This window comes from Thalia democratica, unplaced genomic scaffold (genome assembly GCF_965202585.1).
Source record: "Thalia democratica unplaced genomic scaffold, ktThaDemo2.hap1.1 HAP1_SCAFFOLD_1443, whole genome shotgun sequence".
Classification (NCBI taxonomy): domain Eukaryota; kingdom Metazoa; phylum Chordata; class Thaliacea; order Salpida; family Salpidae; genus Thalia; species Thalia democratica.
In genome coordinates, this window is record NW_028140303.1 from 12,501 (window position 1) to 22,500 (window position 10,000).

The 10,000-nt window shown below is 31.4% G+C and overlaps 5 non-coding genes across 5 annotated transcripts in view; all 5 read left to right on the forward strand.

Annotated features, from left to right (window-relative positions):
- The first annotated feature begins 1,020 nt into the window (after window positions 1–1,020).
- Window positions 1,021–1,139, forward strand: LOC145848456 (5S ribosomal RNA). The gene has a single exon (XR_014371967.1). It is a non-coding gene; the product is annotated as a 5S ribosomal RNA (ribosomal RNA).
- A 2,857-nt stretch (window positions 1,140–3,996) lies between these two features.
- Window positions 3,997–4,115, forward strand: LOC145848470 (5S ribosomal RNA). Its single transcript, XR_014371979.1, has one exon. It is a non-coding gene; the product is annotated as a 5S ribosomal RNA (ribosomal RNA).
- Window positions 4,116–7,615: 3,500 nt separating this feature from the next.
- Window positions 7,616–9,423, forward strand: LOC145848463 (small subunit ribosomal RNA). The gene has a single exon (XR_014371973.1). It is a non-coding gene; the product is annotated as a small subunit ribosomal RNA (ribosomal RNA).
- A 182-nt stretch (window positions 9,424–9,605) lies between these two features.
- On the forward strand, window positions 9,606–9,758 carry LOC145848457 (5.8S ribosomal RNA). Its single transcript, XR_014371968.1, has one exon. It is a non-coding gene; the product is annotated as a 5.8S ribosomal RNA (ribosomal RNA).
- A 222-nt stretch (window positions 9,759–9,980) lies between these two features.
- Window positions 9,981–10,000, forward strand: part of LOC145848467 (large subunit ribosomal RNA) — a 3,629-nt gene continuing 3,609 nt past the window's right edge. The window contains exon 1 of the ribosomal RNA XR_014371977.1: window positions 9,981–10,000. This exon is cut by the window's right edge and continues 3,609 nt beyond it. This is a non-coding gene — a ribosomal RNA (large subunit ribosomal RNA).

Consider the following 10,000-nt stretch of genomic DNA (forward strand, 5'->3'; position numbering starts at 1 on the left):
AATCGAAAATTCCCGAAATTTCTGTACTTAAAAGGCGGGGCGCCCACTATCGACAAAAGTGTGCCAAAACCCACAAACGTTGTGTTACGCGCGCTAAGATAAACACAAGCCTGATTGCTGAAAATGTATTCTATTTGAATAAGGTAAGTATCAACATCAAGGAAGCAATTCCTTTATTATAAACTCATACTCTGACATTGCGCTAATATTGCTCGTGAATTGTTATTTAGTTTAAAAATATAATTTATATTACTTTTATTTTATTTTAATTCTATATAATAACTATTTTATATTTTTATTAAAAAAATTCTTGTTTAGTTTCTAAGCAACCACAGTTACGTTTATATGTTTAATTCTATTGTATTCTATATTTATCGATAATTTAATAAATGTTTTAATAGACTATTCTGGTTTTCCACGCTCTCTTCAAAAATGTGAGTTCTTTTAATTCTTCCACTTAATTATTCATTTTAAAGTAAAACAACTAGTTATACATATTATTATATTATAATGTATGTGTATTATATACTATTATTTTATAACATAAACATAGTTGAGTTATTAAATTAAACGTCAAATATTTTATTACCTAAAATTAAGTTAATCGTAAAATCTGATGTAGTATGAGATATTCTTTAGAAACTAACTATAAATATTCTTGAAGTAAAACAAAACCATCTATAAATAGAACAATGAGAAATAGTAAAACAAACTAAACACAACATGTTTATTTTAACATTATTTTTTATTTAGTTTAATCACTTAATAAACTTTACTTCTAATCATAGTATTTAATATAGAATATAGTTAACAATCTTTTAAACAAAGTCTTAAATAAAGTTACAGGGAGTAATTGTAATTAAAACACCAAAAAAAAAGGTTTTAATAAAAAAAATACTTACATCAAGTTGAAATTTTATAAGGAATAATTTTAAAATATCAAATTGATTGTAAATCAAGTGCAAATAGGTTTTTTAAACAAACCGAAGGGTTTATAAAGGCTTGTAAACGCTTTCAAACGCCTACGACCATACCACACTGAGCACACCCCATCTCGTCCGATCTGGGAAGTTAAGCAGTGTCGGGCGTGGTTAGTACTTAGATGGGTGACCGCTTGGGAATACCACGTGCCGTAGGCCTTTGCTTTTTGAATTCATCTTTTTTGTACTATTTTTCTTTCTGACCTATTTATACTTATTACTCGTTTATTTACATTTCTTTAACGCTTAAAAGAAAAGTAAATTCTAGTTATTAGCAAATAAAAACGTAAGCCAATCAGATAACGTTATTTGCTGTTTAAACCAATTAGAGCGCTAAAAAAGTGGTTTGACCAGTTTGAGATATCGAAAAAATAATGGCACCATCTTGTAGAGTACAATTTTCTGAGTTAAAATTAATACAATTAGTCTTTTATACTAAAACTTAAAAGTTTTTTTGTCCAAAAACAAATAAAAGCGTGGCTACTTGAAAAATCAAACGAAAATAAATTTTGCACTTTTGTATTGTGAGTCATAATAAGTTATTTACTGTTACCAACAGATACTAGCAAAAGCTTTTTAAAGTTTTGTATTAACTTAATGTATTTGTAATTACTTTTACTTAATAGAAACTATTGAATTACGTTTACTTAGTTTACTTTTGTATGTGTATTAAATATATAGCAATTTTGTTTGAACTTAAATAAGGACTATTAAACTATTAAAAGAAAACTATCAAAGTTTACTAACTCAAAAGCTAAATCTTAGTTATATTGTTATAAACATTTATGTTGTAATTTACTAATAACTAAATGAGTTTATTTCAAACAAAAAGAATTAAATAATGTTATGTTATGTCAAGCCTACTATATGAGGTATATAGGTATATAAGGTATACAAGCTTATGTTTGAAAGTTATAATAATTAAAATAAAAATAAATATTTAGTTGGTAAAATTTGTATGTTTTAATATGCTTTGAAATTAGAGTTAGTATAGATGTTTTTTTTTAAATATAATAAATATAAGTATTTAGTTACTAATAATAAACTAAAATACCAATTTTGTAGTTAATACAAAAAAAAAAACTTATCTTACTTAAAGTTCACTGTAATTGAAACATTATACAAAAGCTTTATAATTATAAGCTTTGAATAATTCTATTTGAATAAATAATAGATTCATAACTATATTCATGTTTGCATATTTAAATTATAAAAAGTTAGTGTTTTGTGTATTGACTTTATGATTATTTTATTTTAGTAACTGTTAGTTTTATACTTTAATAAAAGAAATATGGTTAACAAGTAAGTTAAAAATGAAAGAAGCATAAAAAAACACACTAATTAACTGCTTATTCAATAGTTTGATTATTTAATTATTTTTCTGTTATATAGTTTAATCGTATTGTATAAAAAATACAGAGGTTTAAAGTAAGTTTGAATAAAAATAAAACAAAACATATAAAATAAGCATTAGTTAAAATACATAGTTTTTTTTTCTAAGAAAATTTAATTCTTTAATAATAAGTAGTAATTTAAATAAAAAATAATACAAATAAAGTTATACAATATATACAATAGTTTGTCAAACTAGGCAAACACTACTAGGCAAAAAACAAACTAGGCAAAAAACCTACAAAGTAGGCCACCACTACAATCCAATGTTCCAACTGGAAATTCAATGAGATCGTTACTGTACTTGTGATGAACGTTGATAATCCCCAAGATTGTAAGTCGAAGGCCTTACCCAACCTAACCAGCGCACTGGTTTTCTTACAACTGAATTAATCAACATTTATTATTGAATATAATCATTATTGATAGATAGAGGAATGTTGACAATCAACAACAGATTGTAGGTCAAAGGCATTACTCGACCCAAGTACCCACAACCTAGATTGAACAACATTTATTAGATAGATTTGTTTATTGATAGATAGAGGAATATTGTCAATCCACAACAGATTGTAAGTCAAAGGCATTACTCGACCCAAGTACCCACAACCTAGATTGAACAACATTTGTTAGATAGATTAGTTAGATAGATAAATAGTACAGTATAATCTCAAAGAATTTGAAGCCCGAACATTGAACGATAGTGGTGTTTCGTGACGACTAGCGGGATTCGATCTTACAACCTTCTGCTTATGAGTCAGCTGATAAGACCACTGACCCACCGCGCCACGACAAAGATAAAGAAATATTTTGCTATATAAATAGGTTGATTTTTATAATTTTGTTATACAGTGTCAATTACAGTGAACTTCAAGTAAGATATACAACAGTATATATATTTCCGAGTCTGACTTTGAGTACTTTTTATATATTATTAACAAGATTTTTTAGGAGTAATATCTGTTTAGTTCTTTAATATATCTTTAAAATAATAATATTTTTTAAGGTGTTTAAAACTTTTAGAAGCTGTATGTAATGTCTTTTAGTTTAATAGTTCTTTTAAATTAGTAAAAAAAATAAACATGGTTGAGTTATCAAATTAAACAAAATAGAACGTCAAGTATTTAATTACTAAAATTAATTTAATTAAAAAAAAAATCTCAGGTAATCTAAAATGTCAGGAATTATTTAAAAATAAATATAAATTTAAAACTTATTATATTGAAAAGATTGATGAATAATACTCTTGAATGTATGCAATGTTTGTATTTGTAATGCAATAACATAAATGGATAGATCAATGACAAATTGTAAACATATTGTATTATTTTATTTTACGATTTTATTTTATTTATTTAATAATTCAATAAACTTTACTTCTACTTTTCCTGGTCTTAGGTAATTTATAGATAACAATTGTTTAAACAAACACTTTTGTACAGTTACAATACAGTTTTAGTACAGTTTGGGAGTAACTGTTGATTAAAAAAACAAAAAAAAAGTTAATTCAGGTTAAAATTTTATAAGGAATAATTTTAAAATATCAAATTGATTGTAAATCAAGTGCAAATAGGTTTTTTAAATAAACCGAAGGGTTTATAAAGGCTTGTAAACGCCTTCAAACGCCTACGACCATACCACACTGAGTACACCCCATCTCGTCCGATCTGGGAAGTTAAGCAGTGTCGGGCGTGGTTAGTACTTAGATGGGTGACCGCTTGGGAATACCACGTGCCGTAGGCTTTTGCTTTTTGAATTCATCTTTTTTGTACTATTTTTCTTTCTGACCTATTTATACTTATTACTCGTTTATTTACATTTCTTTAACGCTTAAAAGAAAAGTAAATTCTAGTTATTAGCAAATAAAAACGTAAGCCAATCAGATAACGTTATTTGCTGTTTAAACCAATTAGAGCGCTAAAAAAGTGGTTTGACCAGTTTGAGATATCGAAAAAATAATGGCACCATCTTGTAGAGTACAATTTTCTGAGTTAAAATTAATACAATTAGTCTTTTATACTAAAACTTTAAAGTCTTTTTGTCCAAAAACAAATAAAAGCGTGGCTACTTGAAAAATCAAACGAAAATAAATTTTGCACTTTTGTATTGTGAGTCATAATAAGTTATTTACTGTTACCAACAGATACTAGCAAAAGCTTTTTAAAGTTTTGTATTAACTTAATGTATTTGTACTTAGTTTAAATTAATAGAGTTTATTTGGTTTACTTTATTATGTGTATTGAATGTGCTAGTATCTAAAAATAAATACAACTAAAACAAAACAAACAAGGAGAGTACTTGAATAGAACCAACACAATTTACAGACCAGTTGTGTACTAAATTTAAAGAAATTCTGAATAGTGAATATGCAATTATTATTATAAGTTCAAAGTTCACTTTAATTTAAATTAATGTATTTTGTAAATTGGTTTTATTTAATACGATAGTAGTGAATTACTTTATTTAATTTACTTTAGTATGTGTTGTATAACTTTATTTAAACCAGAAGCAAAACGGGATTATACTTTCAATAAACTACACAATTTACAGACCAGTTGTGTACTAAATAAAAAGCTATTGTGAATAGTGAATATGCAATTATTATTATAAGTTTATAAGTTCACAGTTTACAAAAGCTTTAGAATTTAGTTATTATTTTGTTCATATTTGCATATCTAATTTATGAAAAGTTAGTGTTATGTGTATTGGCTTTTTAATTTCTTTATTTGTAGAACTGTTAGTTTTATATTCTAAAGAAACATTTTTAAATAAATATGTTTAACAAGTAACTTAAAAATGGAAGAAATATATTGTATATATTGAACTATTTATATTTATTCTAGCTATTTGCTTAGTGTATTTATTAATGTGATTATTTTATTTTGTTGTTTGTCTTATAGTTTAATCGTATTGTGTTGAAATATATATAACAAATACAGAGGTTTAAAGTAAGTTTAAATGAAAATAAAATAAGACATATAGTTGAAATATAAGTTTAAAAAAATAGTTTTTTTTTTTATTTCTTTGTTTGTTTGATTGTTTGTTTATTATATAATCGCGACGTGTCATTTTATTACTTTTAAGCATACTAAATATAATAATAGGTATAGTTATAGGAAAAATTCAATTAGTTTCTAATGTAATAAAAAAGTTTATTTCCACAAATAAATAAATACCTGAAAAATCAAATGAAAAATAAATTTCGCACTTGTATTGTGAGTCATAATAGGTTATTTACTGTTACCAACAGATACTAGCGAAGGCTTTTTAAAGTTCTATGTTAATTCAATGTATTTGTACTTAGTTTTATTAAAATGACAGTATTGATGGTTACGTTTATTAAGTATGTTTATTTAACGTTATGTAACTCAAGTAAAACCAGAAGCAAATAAGGAGACTACTTTCAATAAACTACACAATTTACATACCAATTGTATACTAAACTTAAAGCTATTCTATTTTATTCTTGATAGTTATTTTAAAGTTATTAAATTATACAAATGTATTTTGTAAAGTAGTTTTATAAAGTTACTATAGTTTATCTAACTTACTATAGTATGTGTTATATAACTTTAATTAAACCAGAAGCAAAAAGGGAGACTACTTTAAATAAACTACACCATTTATTGTTATATATAACTCTAATAAAACCAGAAGCAAAAAGGGAGACTACTTTAAATGAACTACACAAATTAAAAATATATTATTATTTATAAATCAATCGTGTTGTGTTTCAAAATACATTTTTCAAATATTGTTTTACAAGTATTTATCAGTTATTTAGTTTTCTTTTTATAGTTTAGCCGTATTGTTTTATTTATTTGTTATTATTTTTATTTAATTGTTTGCTTATTATATTTATCGCCATGTGCTTAAAAAATAAAACAACTATAAAGGTTAAAAAAGTAAGTTTAAATAAAAATAAAATGAAACATATAAAATAAGTTTATGATTTTTTTATTATTATTATTATTTAATTGTTTGCTTGTTATATTTATCGCGATGTGCTTAAAAGAATAGAACAAATACAAAGGTTTAAATTGTAAGTTTTAAATAAAATAAAATGAAACATACAAAATAAGCTTATGATTTATTATTATTTTTATTATTATTTTTATTTCATTGTTTGTTTATTATATCTATCGCGATGTGCTTAAAAAATAAAACAACTATAAAGGTTTAAAAAGTAAGTTTAAATAAAGATAAAATGTAACATATAAAATAAGCTTATGTTTGATTTTTTTAATTTATTTTCATTTAATTGTTTGTTTATTATATTTATCGCAATCTGCTTAAAAAAATAAAACGAGTATTAAGGTTTGAAAAGTAAGTTTAAATAAAAATAAAATAAAACATATAAAATAAGCTTATGTTTTTTTTTTTTTTTTTTTTATTATTATTATTTTTATTCAATTTTTTGTTTATTATATTTATCGCAATGTGCTTAAAACGATAAAACAAATATAAAGATTTAAAAAGTACGCTTAAATAAAAAATAATACAAATAAAGTTTATTTATAATAAATATATATATTTAAAACATTAAAAAAAGTAGTTTATACATATTTTTTTTTATTTATTTCTTTTAAACATATTAAATAAAGTATAAAAAAGTATTAAAACATTTAAACGTAGCATAAATAAGCTTAAAACATTAAAATAATTGAAAAGAAACAAAGAAATTGAAAAAAATCGGAAAAAATCGGCAAAAAAAGTTCAACAGCAACATTTGAGCATCATACACGTATGCATTACTTTACACTAGTGAGAGAGACGTGTTTGTGCGTTCGGTCGACTTGACGAGAAAGCGGGCTTAAAGCATTACTGTTTAGCACCCGAGGCGCGGCTATTGCAGCGGCGGCGAACGTGCTATGTAAACGCATTGGAGCAGCGTATGAAAAACTACAAGCGTCCAGCGGCGGTAGGCTTATAGCTTTGCGAAGTCGTCGAGACGAGTAGCCGACGCAGGCAGGCACGGCTCGAGGCGGGTAACTGCAGCAGACAGATGGCGTGTTGCTGCTGACGAGTTAACCGGCAGAAGGCAAACGGTTGGTCGGGAGAAAGAACAGTCAGTTGTAAAGCTGCATGCTGCAGTCGACGCGGGCTGGCGCTTTAAACAGCAAAAGGCCGGCGCCGACTTTCAGTAACGTTCGCAAGGCTTTTAAGCCGAGTGATAGAAAAGGTCTGTATTTATACAGTAAAAACGCTCAGTCGAGCAACGGGTTTAAACGCCCTCGGATAGTTATCTGGTTGATCCTGCCAGTAGTCATATGCTTGTCTCAAAGATTAAGCCATGCAAGTGTAAGTACGAGCTCACGTACAGTGAAACTGCGAATGGCTCATTAAATCAGTTATGGTTCATTTGATTGTACGCTTTTACATGGATAACTGTGGCAATTCTAGAGCTAATACATGCGTAAAGCGCCGAACTGACGTGAGGCGCGCATTTATCAGACCAAAACTAACCGGCTTTCGGGTCGTTACAATGGTGACTCTGGATAAGCTTGCGGATCGCACGGCCTAGTGCTGGCGACATCTCATTAAAGCAACTGCCCTATCAACTATCGTCGGTACGGTATCGGCCTACCGAGGTTGTAACGGGTGACGGAGAATCAGGGTTCGATTCCGGAGAGGGAGCCTGAGAAACGGCTACCACATCCAAGGAAGGCAGCAGGCGCGCAAATTACCCATTCCCGGCTCGGGGAGGTAGTGACGAAAAATAACAATGCAGACCTCGTACGAGGTCCTGCAATTGGAATGAGTACACTTTAAACTTTTTAACGAGTATCCATTGGAGGGCAAGTCTGGTGCCAGCAGCCGCGGTAATTCCAGCTCCAAAAGTGTATATTTAAGTTGTTGCGGTTGAAAAGCTCGTAGTTGGATATAGGGACGGCGAGGTTGGTCGGTCGAAAGGCTAGCACTGGCCTCGTTGTTCTTGTTGGTCGGTGCCTTCGCGGTGCTCTTAACTGAGTGTTGCGGTGGTCCGGCAAGTTTACCTTGAAAAAATTAGAGTGTTCAAAGCAGGCTTTACGCTTGTATAATGTTGCATGGAATAATGGAATAGGACCTCGGTTCTATTTTGTTGGTTTTCGGAGCACGAGGTAATGATTAATAGGAACGGACGGGGGCATCCGTACTGTGCCGTTAGAGGTGAAATTCTTGGATCGGCGCAAGACGAACGACTGCGAAAGCATTTGCCAAGAATGTTTTCTTTAATCAAGAGCGAAAGTCAGAGGTTCGAAGACGATCAGATACCGTCCTAGTTCTGACCTTAAACGATGCCGACTAGCGATCGGGCAGTGTCGAACTTAAGAACTGTCCGGCAGCTTCCGGGAAACCAAAGTCTTTGGGTTCCGGGGGAAGTATGGTTGCAAAGCTGAAACTTAAAGGAATTGACGGAAGGGCACCACCAGGAGTGGAGCCTGCGGCTTAATTTGACTCAACACGGGAAATCTCACCCGGCCCGGACACAGCGAGGATTGACAGATTGAGAGCTCTTTCTTGATTCTGTGGGTGGTGGTGCATGGCCGTTCTTAGTTGGTGGAGCGATTTGTCTGGTTAATTCCGATAACGAACGAGACTCTTACTTGCTAAATAGCTGCTCGACCCATTGGGTCGGAGACAACTTCTTAGAGGGACTAGTGGCGTTTAGCCACACGAGATTGAGCAATAACAGGTCTGTGATGCCCTTAGATGTTCGGGGCCGCACGCGCGCTACACTGACCGGATCATCGTGTGTTCCCTAGGCCGAAAGGTCCGGGTAATCCGTTGAACCCCGGTCGTGCTAGGGATAGGGACTTGCAATTGTTTCCCTTGAACGAGGAATTCCCAGTAAGCGCGAGTCATTAGCTTGCGTTGATTACGTCCCTGCCCTTTGTACACACCGCCCGTCGCTACTACCGATTGAATGGTTTAGTGAGGTCCTCCGATTGAGCCTGGTACGTGCGGCAACGCACTCGCCGGTGTTCGAAAAGACGATCGAACTTGATCATTTAGAGGAAGTAAAAGTCGTAACAAGGTTTCCGTAGGTGAACCTGCGGAAGGATCATTAACGAATCGAAATTTGATTTCAAGCGACGTCTCTTCTTCGAAGGGACCGAGCCCTGTAACTGTTATAGTTCGGTCGCGTTGCTTCCTGACAGCGGGAGTAATAATTCAGCACGCAAGTGCTGGCGCGGCCGCTTCTTTTTGAACACGATTTTTTGGTTGCATTGAGATTGATTAACACGAGAGATCTCTTAGCGGTGGATCACTCGGCTCGAGCGTCGATGAAGGACGGAGCTAGCTCCGAGAAGTAATGTGAATTGCAGGACACATTGAGCATCGATATTCTGAACGCGTATTGCGGCCTCGGGTAATCCTGGGGCCACGTCCGTCTCAGGGTCTTTAACACACCGATCCTTTCATTAGTTTGAAAGTGCCTGCGACTCGTTTCTTAATTAAGGAGCGTGTCGTCAAAGACAGCTGGTCTGGCGATTTCACAGCTGAAGCGTGAGCAGCCTGCTGGCCTCGGGTGAGGTAGCAACGACGGTAGGTGCTCGAGAATAAGTTAAGTGACTTCAAAAGGCCGACGTACAAAGCGCATGTACTTTTATAGTACATCACTTTTGACCTGAGATCGGGCGGGA